This window comes from Gorilla gorilla, chromosome 6 (genome assembly GCF_029281585.2).
Source record: "Gorilla gorilla gorilla isolate KB3781 chromosome 6, NHGRI_mGorGor1-v2.1_pri, whole genome shotgun sequence".
In the NCBI taxonomy this organism is placed as follows: Eukaryota; Metazoa; Chordata; class Mammalia; order Primates; family Hominidae; genus Gorilla; species Gorilla gorilla.
The window spans coordinates 18,492,250-18,508,632 of record NC_073230.2 but is presented as its reverse complement, the minus strand read 5'-3'; the positions used below and the strand labels follow the sequence as shown (position 1 = coordinate 18,508,632).

Below are 16,383 nucleotides of genomic sequence, written 5' to 3'. Positions count from 1 at the left end.
AACATTTTCTACTACAGAATGTTTCTTACAAACTTATCTCAATTAGTAATAAATGAAAAGTGACTGCCTTATAATTAATTCCCATGTTTTTCATAGCTATAGTCTAAAAAATATATAAATAAGATCAAAACTTTAAAAATACGATGGGTCAATAATACAAACAAAAATAGCACTGTTGGGTGAGAGGCTTATTCTATAAATGACTCAGATTCCTTACACCTGAATAATACTTTGCATTTCTGAATTTCTTTCTCTTCTTAACTTCTGAAGCACCACAAAATCATGAAATTTGAAAATTAAAAGGGATTTTTAAATCAATCTAATGCATTGCGCATTCTATGAATGAGATAACTGGCTCGCAGAGAGGTTATTTGCATTTCTCATGGTTATACAGCCTCTCCCTGGCAGAGACTTAACCAAAATTTCAACCTCTTAATTTTAGCTCTATGCCCTCTCCCCACCATTTTTCCTAGTTAGTTATTGACCGAATTTTCAAGTGAGGTTCATCTTCTGTTATTCACTAAGATAAATATTAAATGCACTATCACTGCCCAGAAAAGAGGCAGGATAATCATCCTGGTTTTCCTAGTTAACAAACCTCTCCATGTATGTCAACAATATTAAGGGGAAAATAAGGGTTAAGCTAATGACACACATGCCACCTAGAGAATAAGTGAATAAGGATAAATAAGGGGAAAAAATGAGGTTAGATAGCTTTTCTTCTCTTTCATCACAAAACAAAAAGGTGAAAGCATTTCTATTCAAATATCACAATGTTAACTAAAATACCCACATGCCACATATACTCAGGCATTTCAATACTTGAAAAAGATCACTCTAAGGTTATGTAATTCTGAGGTTATATCTTCCTGAAATTTAAGCCTCAGTTTCATGCACGCTGAAGAGAGAAGCAACTTAATGGTGCAAAACTTCTCAACTGAGGAACAAACTGACATTTATTTTATGAAGATTCTGAAATAGATAATGTTCTTACTTGCTAAGCTTACTAAATTTCAAGGGACTGCAATTCTTTGTCTATTACCTTGTATTGCTCCACTCATTTAACTGATCCTTCCTCTCAAAATATAGTAATAGTAATAATGATAGTAAAAACAACCTCTAAGCTCACAGACAAACAAGAGACTATGTACGAGGTATATCTGTTCTCCAAATCATACTCACAAAATGCAAATACAGTGTGCTTGAATCTGTCTTTTTTTTTTTTAAGACAGAGTCTCGCTCTGTTGCCAGGCCGGAGTGCAGTGGCGCGATCTGGGCTCACTACAACCTTTGCCTCCTGGGTTCAAGTGATTCTCCTGCCTCAGCCTCCTGAGTAGCTGGGACTACAGGCACATGCCACCACACCCGGCTAATTTTTGTATTTGTAGTAGAGACGGGGTTTTACCATGTTGGCCAGGATGGTCTTCATCTCTTGACCTTGTGATCTGCCCACCTCAGCCTCCCAAAGTGCTGAGATTCAGGCATGAGCCCCACTGCGCCCGGCTGAATCTGGCTTTTTTTTTTTCTTTGCACTACTGGTTAATTCAAATGCTTACGTTTCTAACATTTTTACATAATTATGCCTATATATTCAGAGGTTTCTTCAATTTATAATTAGAGCAATAATATGTGTTGATCTTTAAGACAAGACAAAGGGACTACAAAAGCATTAAGTAAATAGACGACCATAATGAACATTACTAACGACCAAAATAGTAAAAGTGTAGATGGTAACATACTATGAATTTCCTAAGAAGCAACTTTCATAAATATGGATAGTATTAAATGTAGTATATATGAATTAAATGACACATGGCATTTTAATATGTGCACATACAACATAAGTACAACATATATATTAGTATTATATTAATATACCATTGAGAAACTAACATATCTTAGAATTATCTGAAAAAGGTGTAATCTTGCCAAAAAAAAAAAAAACCATATTTGAAGGCTAGGCACAGTGACTCATGCCTGTAATCCCAGCACTTTGGGAGGCCAAGGCAGGTGGATTGCTTGAGAACAGGAGTTAGAGACGAGCCTGGACAATATTGCAAAACCCCATCTATACCAAAAATACAAAAATTAGTCGGGTGTGGTGGTGTGCACCTGTAATCTCCGCTACTCAGGAGGCTGAGGCAGGAGAATTGCTTGAACCCCGGAGGTAGAGGTTGCAGTGAGCTGAGATCACGCCACTGCACTCCAGCCTGGGCTACAGAGTGAGACTCTGCCTCAAAAAAAAAAAAAAAAAAAAAGAAAAAAGAAAAAAAGAAAAAACATATCCAAGATAAGCATCTCTAAAGAAGATTCAGTTCCCAATCTGTGCGATGGTCTTCATTCAAAATAAAATATAAAAAATCCAATGACATCTAAAGTTAAAAAGCAGACAGTACATTTAAAAAAAATAATATTAAATACAACTAAACAGCATACTTATAAGAATAGAGGTTATAGCACTGAAGCCTCAAAGAACAACAAATATATCATTGAAAACCATAAAATAAAGAAAATAAAACAGCAGGTATGATCACGAAAGGGATGCCACCATTTAGCCTTTAACAAATTACATTTATCAAAGAAAGTTTTACCAACCACACTGTTCAAATGTAAATTATGCTGAGACTATAGAGGTTAAAACCATGGACTCCGTAGCCAGACTGCCTAACTCTGAATCTCAGTTCCAACACTTTCTAGTTACGCAGCTTTCTCGCTCTGTTGCCCAGGCTGGAGTGCAGCGGCACGATCTTGGCTCACTGTAAGCTCCACCTCCCGGGTTCACACCATTCTTCTGCCTCAGCCTCCTGAGTAGCTGGAACTACATGCGCCCGCCACCATGCCCAGCTAATTTTTACTTTTTTATTTTTTTTGGTAGAGACGGGGTTTCATCATATTAGCCAGGATGCTCTCGATCTCCTGACCTCGTGATCCACCCGCCTCAGCCTCCCAAAGTGCTAGGATTACAGGCGTGAGTCACCGCGCCCGGCCTAGCTATGCAACTTTTAAGCAGTTACTTAAGCTCTATTCTTCAGTTTCCTCATCAATTCAAAGGAGATATTAATACTTATTTCACAGGGTATCTAAATGACTTAATGCATGTATATAAGATGCCTGATACATATTGATATAGTTTGGATATATGTCTCCTCCGAATCTCAGGTTGAAATGTGACTTCCAGTGTTGGAGGTGGGCCTGGTGGGAGGTGTTTGGGTCATGGGAACAGAACCCTCATGAATGGCATCATAATAATAAAAAAAAAAAAACCTCTTTCCTTCCCATGGGAATGAGTGAGTTCTTGTTAATTCACACAAAAGCTAGTTAAGAATCTGGTGCTTCCTCCTCTTTCTCTTGCTTGCTCTCACTATGTGATATGCCAGCTCCCCCTTTGCCTTCTGCCATGATTGTAAGTTTACCGAGGCCTTGCCAGAAGCAGATGCTAGTGCCATGCTGCTTGTACAGCTGGCAGATCTGTGGGCCAAATAAACCTCTTTTCTTTATAAATTAGCAAGCCTTTGGTACTTCTTTATGGCAACATCAACTAACACAGAAAATTGGTACCAAGAAGTGTAGTGTTGCTATAAAGATGTCTGAAAGGCCAGGTGCAGTGGCCCACACCTGTAATCCCAGCACTTTGGGAGGCTGAGGCAGAAGGATTGCCTGAGCTCAGGAGTTTGAGACCAGCCTGGGCAACACGGTGAAACTCCGTGTCTTCTAAAAATACAAAAAATTAGCCAGGTGTGATGGCATGTGCCTGTAGTCCCAGCTACTCAGGAGGCTGAGGCAGGACAATTGCTTGAACCTGGGAGATGGGGGTTGCAGTAAACCAAGATCATGCCACTGCACTCCAGCATGGGTGACAGAGCAAGACTCCATCTAAAAAAAAAAAAAAAGATATCTGAAAATATGGAAGCAGCTTGGGAACTGGGTAATGGGCAGAGGTTGGAAGAGTTTAGAGGGCTGAGAAGAAGACAGGAAGACAAGGGAAAATTTGGAACTCCTTAGAGTATTGTTAAGTAGTTGAGGCCGAATGCTGACAGAAATTGACACCAAAGGCCAGACTGATGAGGCCTCAGATGGAAATGAAGAACTTATTGGGAACTGGAGTAAAGGTCACCCATATTATGCCCTAGCAAAGAACTTGGCTATATTTTGTCCATGCTCTTGGGATCTATGGAAGTTTGAACTTAAGAGTGATAACACAGGTTTCTGGTAGAAGAAATTTCTAAGCAGTGAAGCAGTTAAGATGTGGCCTGGCTGCTTATAACAGCCTATGAATCGATACAGGAGCAAGGAAATGACTTAAAGTTGGAACTAATGGGGCCAGGCACGGTGGCTCATGCCTGTAATCCCAGCACTTTGGGAGGCTGAAGCAGGCGGATCACGAGGTCAGGAGATCGAGACCATCCTGGCTAACATGGCAAAACCCTGCCTCTACTAAAAATACAAAAAATTAGCTGGGCGTGGTGGCAGGCGCCTGTAGTCCCAGCTACTCAGGAGGCTGAGGCAGGAGAATGGTATGAACCCGGGAGGCAGAACTTGCAGTGAGCTGAGATCGTGCCACTGCACTCCAGCCTGGGCAACAGAGCAAGACTCTATCTCAAAAGAAAAAAGAAAAAAAAAAAAAAGGAAAGGCATTTTCAGGAGAGGAATTCAAGGTGGTTGTGGAGCAACCATTTGCTAAAGTGATTAGCATGACTAAAAAAGAGAAAAATGATAATAGCCAAGACATGGGGGAAAGGCATTGAATGCATTTTGGAGATCTTCCAGGCAGTGCAGCCCATCACAGGCCCAGAGGTCAAAGAGAAAATAACATTTTCAGAGGCCATGCCTGGGGCTCTGCTTCCTTGCTCAGCCTCAGGACACTGCTCCCAGAATCCCGGCTGCTCCAGCTCCAGCTGATGCACAAAGAGCCCCAGGTACAGCTCACATCACCAGGTACAGCTAGCTCGGGCCACCAATCTGGCCTTGGTATTTTCCACATGCTGTTAAGCCTCCAGGTGCACAGAATGCGAGAGTGAAAAAATCTTGGCAGCCTCCACCTAGGTTTCAGAGGAACCTAAGTGTCCAGGCAGAAAAGCCTGTCACAGAGACAGAGCCTTCACAGAAAGCCTCTACTAGTGCAGTGCGGAAGGGAAATGTGGAGTTGGAACCCTCACACAGAATCCCTACCAGGGAACTACCTGGTGGAGCTGTGGGAAGGGCGCTGTTGCCTTCCAGACCTTAGAATGGTAGAGCCACCAGCAGCTTGCACCCGGAGCCTGGAAAAGCCACAGGCATTTAACTCCAACCCATGAAAGCAGCCAAGGGGGCTGAACCCTGGAAAGACACAGCAGCAGAGCTGCCCAAAGCATTTGGAGCCCACCCACTGTACTAGTGTGCCCAGGATGCAGGATATGGTATCGAAGGACATTGTTTTGAAGCTTTTAAGGTTTAATGTCTGCCTGGCTGGGTTTTAGAAATATGTGGGGGCCTACTGCCTGTTTCTTTTGGTTAATTTCTCATTTTTGACATGAGAATGTTTACCCAATGTCTGTACCACCATTGTATCTTGGAAGTAAATAGCTTGTTTTTGATTTTACAGGCTCATAGATGGAAGGAACTTGCCTTGAGTCCCCAGTAAGACACTGGATTTTGGACTTTTGAATCAACGATGGAGGGAGTAAAGACTTTGGAGGACTATTAATAAAGGACAATTGTATTTTGCAATGTGGAGAACATAAAACTGGGGAGGGGGGCCAAGGAGTGAAAGTATATAGTTTGGATGTGTCTCCCATTCAAATAACATGCTGAAATGTGATCTCCAATATTGGAGGTGGGCCTGGTGGGAGGTGTTTGGACCACAGGGGCAGATCCCTCATGAATGCTTGGCACTAAACCCATGGGAATAAGCAAATTCTTGCTGTTAGTTCACATGAAAGATGGTTGTTTAAAGGAGCCTGACACCTCCTCTTTTCTCTGTTGTTCACTCTATGTGATATACTGGCTCACCCTTTGCCTTCCACCATGATTGTAAGTTTCCTGAGACCTCACCAGAAGCAGATGTCAGTGCCATGCTGCTTGAACAGCCTGCAGAACTATGAGCCAAATAAACTTACTTTCTTTATAAATTAGCTAGCCTCAGGTATTTCTTTATAGCAATGTAAACAGACTGACGAACACAATAAGCACTATATATGTTATATCAGAGTTGCTGTTATTTGCATATATATAGCCTTTACTATTTTTTGTCCACTGTGCCAAGCCCTTTACTTGTACGGTATTACTTAATCATCCAGACAATCTATGGAGTAGGTATTATTGTTTATTGCTATTTTATAGATAAGGAAGGTAAAACACAGGCAAGATAAAAGCAGAGTTCACAAATAACAAAAGAAGGTTTAAAACCTTGATATAGTTTGGATACGTGTCCCACTCAAATCTCATGTTGAATTATAGTCCCCAATGTTGGAAATGGGACCTGATGGGAGGTGACTGGATCACAGGGGTAGATTTCTCATGAATGGTTTATACCATCCTCTTGGTGCTGTTCTCATGATGGTGAGTTCTCAAAAGATCTGGCTGTTTAAAAGTATACAGCATCTCTCACATCTCTCTCTTTGCCCCTGGCCCCTGCCACATAAGATGCCTTTACCCCCTATGCCTTCTGCCATGATTAGAAGTTTCCTGAGGCCTCCCCAGAAGCAGAAACCGCTATGCTTCCCTTACAGCCTGCAGAGCCGTAAGTCAATTAAATATCTTTTCTTAGTAAATTACCAGTCTTGGGTATTTCTTTACAGCTATGCAAGAATGGACTAATACAACTCAGCAGAATGGTTATAAATCCTCATACTTAATCATTCATTTTACAGTACTGCCTCTCAAAATAATAGACACTTTGAAATGTAATAGAATCTAGGCTCTTAATATAAATTTAGCAGGCTTACTTTTTTAATATCCAAAATTAAAAGTACTGAGTTGAAGAATGAATAAAATGGTGTAACTTTTTCATATGAGAGTCACTTTAACATTTCTTTAATTAGAAGTTCTCTTATTGCATTAAATTAGTTGTGGAAACAAAATCTAATTTATACATAATCAGAAACATGTCTCAGGGCTATGAGAAACCAGTGACAAAAGAACATTTGCAGTGGTTGCCTGACGCTGGAAATGGGGGCTATGAATGACTATAAACAGGCATAGTAATTTTTGAGGTGATGGAAATACTTTAAAAACTGGACTGTAATGATCGTTGAACAATGACAAATGTACTAAAAATCATTAAGCTCTATACTTATAATGGGTAAAATTTAATGGGACGAAAATTAGATACCACTAGAGTTGTTTTCAAAAAAGGAAATATCTGCTATTTATCAAAGGAAGTGGGTGTTTTAAACTGACTTATTTTCTGCTCCTCTAGGTAAATGAGAGAAAATGCAACTGGAAAACTGGCTTCCATTCTAAGATATTTAAGCAAGAAAAATAATCATAGTCTACATAATCACAGAGTAGCTTGGAAGAAGATGCTACTGAGTATGTTACACAGGAGCTTGTGATCAAATGTAAATAAACAAGTAACATGGACTTGGGAACATGGAATATATAATCTTTGAATATCAGAGCTAGTGTACTAGGCTTCAGAGAGGTTACAGCCTAAGGTATTCTCCTAAAATAAGAAAACTGAGATTGAAAGAGATTAAGTGACTTGCTTAAAATTACAAAGCTGGCAAGCGACAAGCTTAAACTAGTTGAGATCTCCTAACTCTCAGTGCAGTAAACAACTATCACAAAAATAAAGATTATCAGTTAATCAAAAACCACTATTTGTCATCTATTATTTTAGCTTCAATAAGCATACACGATTTTTAAGTTGGTACTCAGTAATTTTAAAAGTTTTTATATTTTCAAAAATAAAACAAATCAGGAACTATGTAAAGAAATGTCCCTGACCAAAAACAAATTATAAACTATTTAATTGTATAGAGTTGCAAAAATATACAGATATGGCAGTGTATCAATAAATTAACAAGCATTTATTCTGAATTAACTGCCTGAGCCATATTGCATTAGACTATCACGGTCATTAGAAATAAATGGAAGGCCCAGATGCTATACTCACCTCGTGGACAAAGTAAATTAATTGACAGACAATAATGACACAACTTACAAGCAAAATGGATCACAGCATGACATGGGATTTTATGAGGGTTCCAAGGACAATCAATGTAAGATGATCAATATGGGGCCACATAAGTTAGGAAGAATACATGAAAGAAGTAAATACTGATGTAGGCTTAGAAGGAAGAAGAAAATATGCCCAAATACATTACAGAAAGCAGGAAAGTCCTATGCAAATAGTTACAGTGAACACTGAAAAGGCCAGCATGACTAAAGAAAATACCATGGTGCTGACACATAAGAAAGAAGCAACTAGCAAATGAGATGAAATCAATACATTCCTTGAAAAACACAGCTTAGCTGGTACAGCGGCTCATGCCTGTAATCCCACCACTTTGGGAGGCTGAGGATAGAGGATTGTTTGAGTTCACAAGTTCTACACCAGCTTGGGCAAAATAGTCAGACCCCATTTCTACAAAAGATTAAAAAATTAGCTGGGCATGGTGGCGCGCACTTGTAGTCACAGCTACTAAGGAGGCTGAGGTGGGAAGATCACCTGAGCCTAAGAGTTCAGGCTGCAGTGAGCTGTGATCATGAGACCTTGTCTCAAACAAAAAGAAAAACACAGCTTACCAAAAATGACACAAGATGAAAGGAAGTATTTGTTCTAAAAACTGAATTTATTATCAAAAACATTTCCACAATGAAAACTCTAGGTTCAGATGGTATCACCGGAGAATTCTATCAAAATTTAATGAACAAACAGTATCTTAAACAAATGCTTTAAAAACAAAGAATAAGGGAACACTTTTTCCAACTCCATTCAGAAGACCAGTATTATCTAATAAAATGTGATACTTCTACCAGAAAAATAAATACATAAATAAATAAATAAATAATAGAACAGCTGGGCATGGTGGTGTGGTAGTAATACCAAGCCATGGTGGTAATTCCAGCTACTCAGGAGGATCACTTAAGCCCAGGAGTTTGAGACCAAGCCTGGGCAACAACCAACCAATCAAAAAAAAAGGAAAGACAAGAAAGAAGGCAGGAAGGAAGGGAAAGTTAGGGGACGGAAAGGGAGGGGAGAGGCGGGGAGGGGAGGGGAAGGAAAGAAGGGAGGAAGGGAGGGAGGGAGGGAATACGTTCATAGAGAATGTATAACCCTTATCAAAATATTAGCAAATAAAATCTAAAAAATACATAAAAGAGGCAATACATCAGACCAGAAGGGTTTATCCCAGATTTGCAAGGTTGATTTTGAAGCCTCCCTGGGAGAGAGGGGATGGAAGAGCCCAGCAAACACGGTGCAAATACCTGTGCCTTATCGTCCTCCTTATTAAGGAGACTTGAAGGCACTTCTCCATGCGGACTCAGTACTTTTCTACCTCCTACCCCTTCCCCATCTCCCTTCCAGAAGCCCCTGGGTCCATAAAACAGCAGGAACCTTTGTTTGGGAATCCTTTAGCAGTAAGACTAAATTTCTCCTCTAAGTACAAGGGTATGTGTGGTGAGGGGTGCTGGTTGGGGTGGGGGGTGTGTCTGCACTTATCTTCCTGACTCTTGCCCACTGCTGTTCAGTGGGAAACAATGTAATACTCAGGAGCCAGCAACCTTTCCTGACTGTCTTCTTCCTGATGCTACCAGAATAAGAAAATAAAGTTTTGTTACTTTGAACTTTGCTTGTTTTCCTAACTGACCACCTGGCAGCTCTAAACTCTAACAGAAAACAGAAAACTTTAAAGATAACCTATACAATAGCATCTAAAACATTACATTCTTAAAAATGCATGTAATAAAAGATATGCAAGATTCCGAAACTCGAAACTACATCAGTGAGAAAAAAATAAAGACTATCTGAGTATCTGAATAAATGGAGAGATATACCATGATCATAAATAGAAAGATGCAACATGGTTAAAATGTTAATGTCCCCCTGCCCCAGCCCCTTTCCCTGCCACTAAATCCCATGTATTCAACACAAAGCCTATTATAATCCCTGTAGACTTTTGTTCTTCGGGTTCTTTTTAAAAATCAATTGTGGTAAAATATACATAGCATTGACCATCTTAACCATTTTTAAGTGTACAGCTCTGTGGCATTCACATTCACACTGTTGTGCAACCATCCCCACCATCCACCTCCAGAACTTTTTCATCTTTCCCAGCTGAAACTCTGTACCCCTTAAACACTAACTGCCCATTCCTCCTTCCCCCTGGAAACCACCATTTTTACTTATGTCTCTATAAATCTGACTACTCTAGGAATCTCATGTAAGTGGAATCATACAGTATTTGTCCCCTTCTGTAACTGGTTTATTTTACTTAGCATAATGTTCTCAAGGTTCATCTACATTGCAGTATCAGATTTTTTTTTTTTTTTTTTTTGAGACAGAGTCTCGCTCTGTCACCCAAGCTGGAGTGCAGTGGCGCGATCTTGGCTCACTGCAAGCTCCGCCTCCTGGGTTCATGCCATTCTCCTGCCTCAGCCTCCCAAGTAGCTGGGACTACTGGTGCCCGCCACCACGCCAGACTAATTTTTTGTATTTTTTAGTAGAGACGGGGTTTCACTGTGTTAGCCAGGATGGTCTCGATCTCCTGACCTCGTGATTCACCTGCCTTGGCCTTCCGAAGTGCTGGGATTACAGGCATGAGCCACCGCACCCGGCCCAGAATTTCATTCCTTTTTAAGGCTGGATAATATTCTACTGTATGTATGCTATGGTTTGGATACCTGTCACCTACAAACCTAATGTTGAAATGTGATCCCAATTTAGGGGGGTCCTAATGGGAGGTGTTTACATCATGAAGATGAATCCTTCATGAAGAGATTAATGACCTCCTCAGGGGTGTGTTCTAACTCTCTTAGTTCCTTTGATAGTTGGATATTAAAAAGAGCCTGGCATCTCCCTCTCTCGATTCCTCTCTTGTCATGTGATCCCTGATCATACCAGTTCTCCTTTACCTTCCACCATGAGTGAAAGCACCTTGAGGTCCTCACCAGATGCAGATGCCCAATCTTGAGCTTCCCAACAACGAGAATTGTGAGCCAAATAAACATTTCCTTCTTTATCAATTATCCAGCCTCAGGTATTTCTTCTTAGCAACATAAAATGGACTAAGAGAATATACATATATACACTACATTTTGTTTATCCTTTAATCTATCAGTGGAACTTGGGTTGCTTCCACCTTTTGGCTATTGTGAATAATGTTGCTATGAAAACAGGTGTTCAATTATCTGTTTGAGTTTCTGCTTTGGGTGTACAGCTAGAAGCAGTATTAACAGATCAAATGGTAATTCTGTCTTTAATTTTTTGAGGAATTAAAATACTGTTTTCCATAGTAGCTGCACAATTTTACATTCCCAAGGGCAACTGTACAAGAACTCCAGTTTCTCCACATCCTTGCCAACACCTGTTATTTTCTGTTTATTTATTTAATGATAACTAGCCCAATGGGTGTGAGGTGGTATCTCACTGTGGTTTTGATTTACTTTTCCTGAGTGATTCGTGATGTTGAGCATCTTTTCATATGCTTGTTGGCTATTGTATATCTTCTTTGGAGAAATATTTTCAAGTCCTATGCCCATTTTTAATGGGGTTGTTTCTTATTGCTGAGATGTCCAAGTTCTTTATATATTCTCAATCCCTTAACAGATACATGACTTGCAAATATTTCCCCCTATCCTATGGGTTAACCTTTTCACCATCTGGTGATGGTGTCCTTTCACACACAAAAGTTTTTAACTTTGAATTTAGTCCAACTTAGCTAATTTTTTGTTGCTGTTATTACCTATGCTTTTGGTGTTATGTCCAGGCTTTCCTTTTTAAAATGAAAATGGACAAGCTGTTTCTAACATTTACATGAAAATGCAAAGGATCCAGAAAAACGAAACAGCTTACTCCACAGCCTAAGTAATCAAGAGTTGGTCTTGGCACAGGAATAAATACATAACTCAATGGAATATAATAGAAAGTTTAGAAATAAGCCCACATTGAAAAAGCCAACTGGCATTTAAAAGTGGCACCAAAGTAATTTAATGTGGAAAAGCAAGTATTTTCAACAAATGATACTGGAAATCAACATGGGGCAGATAATAAATAAACCTTCCTTAACTCTACCTGAAACCATATACAAAAATTAATTTCAGATAGCTCATATAAAATATAAAAGCCAAAACTACAAAGCTTCTAGAAGAAAATGAAGAAGAAAGTTTTTGTCACCTGGACCTAAGCAAAGAATTATTAGATAGGAAATAACAATAACCATAAAACAAAACATTGCTATGCTGGATATCTGCAAAATTAGCAACTTCTACTCCTTAAATAATACCATTAAAGAAAATGAATAGGCAAGCCACAAATAAAAAAGAGTATGTATGCAAAATATGTATTTGAAAAAGAAATTACATCCCAATTATATTAGTAATTCCTACCACTCAATACTAAACAACTCAATTTCTTAAAAAATAGGCAAAAGAATTAGTTCACAAAGAACGACATACTACCAGTGAGCAAATAAAAATGTGCTCAGTAAGCCAGGTGTGGTGGCTCACACCTATAATCTCAGCACTTTGGAAAGCCAAAGTGGGACGACTGCTTGAGCCCAGGAGTTCAAGACCAGCATGGGCAACATGGCGAATGCCTGTCTCTGAAAAAAAAAATAAAAAACTAGCTGGGTCTGATGGCGGCACCTGTAGTCCCAGCTACCTGGGAGGCTAAGGTGGGAAGATCACTTGAGACTGGGAGGTTGAAGCTGTAGTGTGTCATGTTGTGCCACTGCACTCCATCCTGTGCAACAGAGTGAGACCCTGTCTCAAAAAAAAAAAAAGAAAAGAAAAGAAAATATGCTCAATATCATTACTTATCAGAGTAATGAGAACTGAAACAACAATGGGATACCTCTACACATTCATTATAATGGCTAAAATCAAATAAAAGAGAAAAATGCCATTTGTATAAAACTCTAGAAGAGACAAAACTAATCTATGGTGAAAAAAACATAGAAGAGTCGTCATCTTTGACCTTTCTGGAGCAATGAAAATGTTCTGTATCTTGATAGAAATGGGGATTACATGATTGTATGCTTCTGTCAAAATTCACCAATTTATTCACATAATACATATGCATTTCATTGTATGTAACTTTTACCACCCCCAACCCACACACACAGGCCAAACAACTGCTAAACTTGGTTAGATTTACCTTGTTTTACAGTGGTTTGGGCTGGCAATTCTGAAACTACTTTCTGCATATTTTAAGCTTGATTTTAAGCTGAGGCCTAAAAGTTAGCAAACCATTGGATGAAACAATTTATAAACACTATTTCTAAGAAATAGTGTTTCTGTTTATGTTTGTTTCATCATTTCATCATTAGAAAATTTTCAACTTTAGGGAAGTTTATTGTTTATCTAGTTTACATAGTCTAGATTTAAGATCTGTAAAATAAGGCATTTATAATGAGGTTTCTACATACTTACAGTCATTTTTTCAGCCTTTTAATTTTTTGTTGCCTACATCTAAATTACTAAGACTGTGGTTCATTGAAATGTATATTCAAAAAAATATATATCAGCAAAGATGATGTATTATAAAAGTTTAAATAGTGGTAACATTTGCTCTTTTTGTCTACTTAACTTTAATTTAAAAAGGAAAGAAAAATATCTTTGTTAATCACTGCTCAGGCTGCTTTCTTTATACATTCTAGCACTATTCATATATTAAATATTGACATTTTTAAAGAGCTCTACTTCTATTATTAAGCTGATTCAACTAAAAAGTGTAGCTTTTTAAAAGCTAATATCATTGAAATAAAAAGGTTTTCAAAAACAATAATAAAATAAAACTTTCAAAACTTAAGGATACCACAATAAAGTAATCTCTTTTTTTAACGATATAAAAAAGCTTAAAAAATAACTGTTCATGGGACAAGCACAGTGGCTCATGCCTGTAATTCCAGAACTTTGGGAGGCCAAGGCAGGCAGATCACCTGAGGTCAGGAGTTCGAGACCAGCCTGACCAATATGGTGAAACCCTGTGTCTACTAAAAATACAAAAATTTGCCAGGCGTGGTGGCGTGCACCTGTAATCCTTGCTACTTGGGAGGCTGAGGCAGAAGAATCACTTGAACCTGAGAGGCGGAGGTTGCAGTGAGCCGATATCACACCACTGCACTCCAGCCTGGGTGACAGGAGTGAAACTCCGTCTCAAAAAAAAAAAAAAGAAAAGAAAAAAAAAAAACTGTTCACTGAACAAAATAGACATTTGTGAATATTTTCTCAGAATAGTAAGGTAATTATGTTAAACACTACAGAATGTAGCAGAAATAGATGTTACTAATTTTATTGAGTTTCAATTTTACTTACCTATTAGATGACACTATTATTTGGTAATCATATCAGAATTTCCCTGAAAAGCAACTGCTTCGATAACAGTTATTTTAAAAATAAATGTAAAAATCAAAAGGACAGTTAAAAAGCTACGAAAATAAAGTTTTAAAAAGGTCATAATTATATTCCTTTGTTTAAAATTTTCAAATAATTCCCAATGCTTCATCAATTTGGACTTAGAATGCCAGGCTTGTCTTCCCTTTTCATGTAAATCCTGTTAAAAGAGTTAAGTGGCAAATTCTTTAGGCTAAGAATTTTAGAAAGCCCATATGTCTTCAGAGACATCTTGCTATACTACTTTATCTCTGCCCTTTATATTAAATCTAACATGAAAATTAAAAAGATTGACTATCTTGCCAAAGATTCCTTAATGTGACTAACGACTGTGGAAGTGCTTTTTGTTTAGTGACTTGGGGCAAAGATAGAGCTACACAAAGATTAGTAAAACAATAATTATTCTTTTAAGATACTTGAAGGAGGAAAGCCAACTTAAACAATCTATCCCAGAAATAACAGTAGTCGAATTGGAAGAAAAAGGTATATCACACAAGTTGTCAGGGTGACATGAATGAATACACTTTGCCATACTTAATTGAAAAAAATACTAGAAATCCAAGCTCTGGAAACAATCCTTTAAAAATAATTATTGCATAATACTAATCAATGACTTAGAAATAAAAAACAACAACAACAAAAAACTTTTCCAAGAAGAGAAATGGAAGTTTATCTAAAAATGTCCTTATGCAGGAAATACGTTTTTAATGCATTTAAAATTTATTAGAAGACACAAATCATTTTAAGAACCTATATTTGTTTCTTAGTTTTAGTTTTTAAGTATTATAAATAACATACATTTGCATCGTCACTTCAAAATCATGCTATTCCTACATGAAAATGCACATTTTATCACTATTAAGAGTGATTACTATATGATAAACTACACAAGAAACACTAATTTAGCAAGTCTATAATCAAATTAAAATAACTAAATTTGTTTTAAGAAATCGACCAGGCTTGGCACGGTGGCTCATCCTTGTAATCCCAGCACTTTGAGAGGCCGAGGTGGGCAGATCATCTGGAGTTAGGAGCTCGAGACCAGCCCGGCCAACATGTTGAAACACTGTCTCTATTAAAAATACAAAAAATTACCCGGGCATGGTGGCGCATGCCTGTAATCCCAGCTACTCGGGAGGCTGAGGCAGGAGAATCATTTGAACTCAAAAGGTGGAGGTTGCAGAGAGCAAAGATTGTACCACTGCACTCCAGCCTGGGCAACAAAGCAAGACTCTATCTCAAAAAAAGAAAGAAAGAAAGAAAGAAATTGAACAAATGCAATCCTAACTAATCTTAAGAGGGACAAGACTGCTTTCATTTTGTTAAATTTAAAATAATCCATTTTTAGTGACCTAACGTTTCATGAAAAATAGTAACTAAACTTATAAGCAATTTTAGCTTTACTCTCAGTCTAATCAAATCTCAGAGGGAAAAACCCCTTCAATTATGACCCAGGAAGTCTATAAGCCTCCATACTAGTTAGAACAGAAAAGTTAATTAAAAATAAAAAATCAAGTCTCAGCTACTCGGGAGGCTGAGGTGAGAGGATTGCTTGAGCCCGGGAGGCAGAGGCTATACTGCGTCAAGAAAGTGCCACTGCACTCTAGCCTGAGCGACAACGAAAACAAACAACAAAAAAATTACAATCAGAATAACGAGAGACTAATATTTGAAATTAAAATGTAATACATATGAATTCTTGCTGGTTTTCCTAATAATTTATGATACAAACAAATTTAGGTGGGGAGGATGCACTGACAAGCCAGATTTTTAAATGTAAAATAAATAAAAGTGCGAACAACGTTTAGAGACCAAATTGACACCCTACCCTTGTAATCAAAATGG

The 16,383-nt window shown here is 38.2% G+C and overlaps 1 protein-coding gene across 5 annotated transcripts in view; it reads right to left on the bottom strand.

The window, feature by feature from the left end:
- Window positions 1-16,383, bottom strand: part of PHF14 (PHD finger protein 14) — a 232,582-nt gene that overhangs the window by 90,601 nt on the left and 125,598 nt on the right. The window lies entirely within an intron of this gene.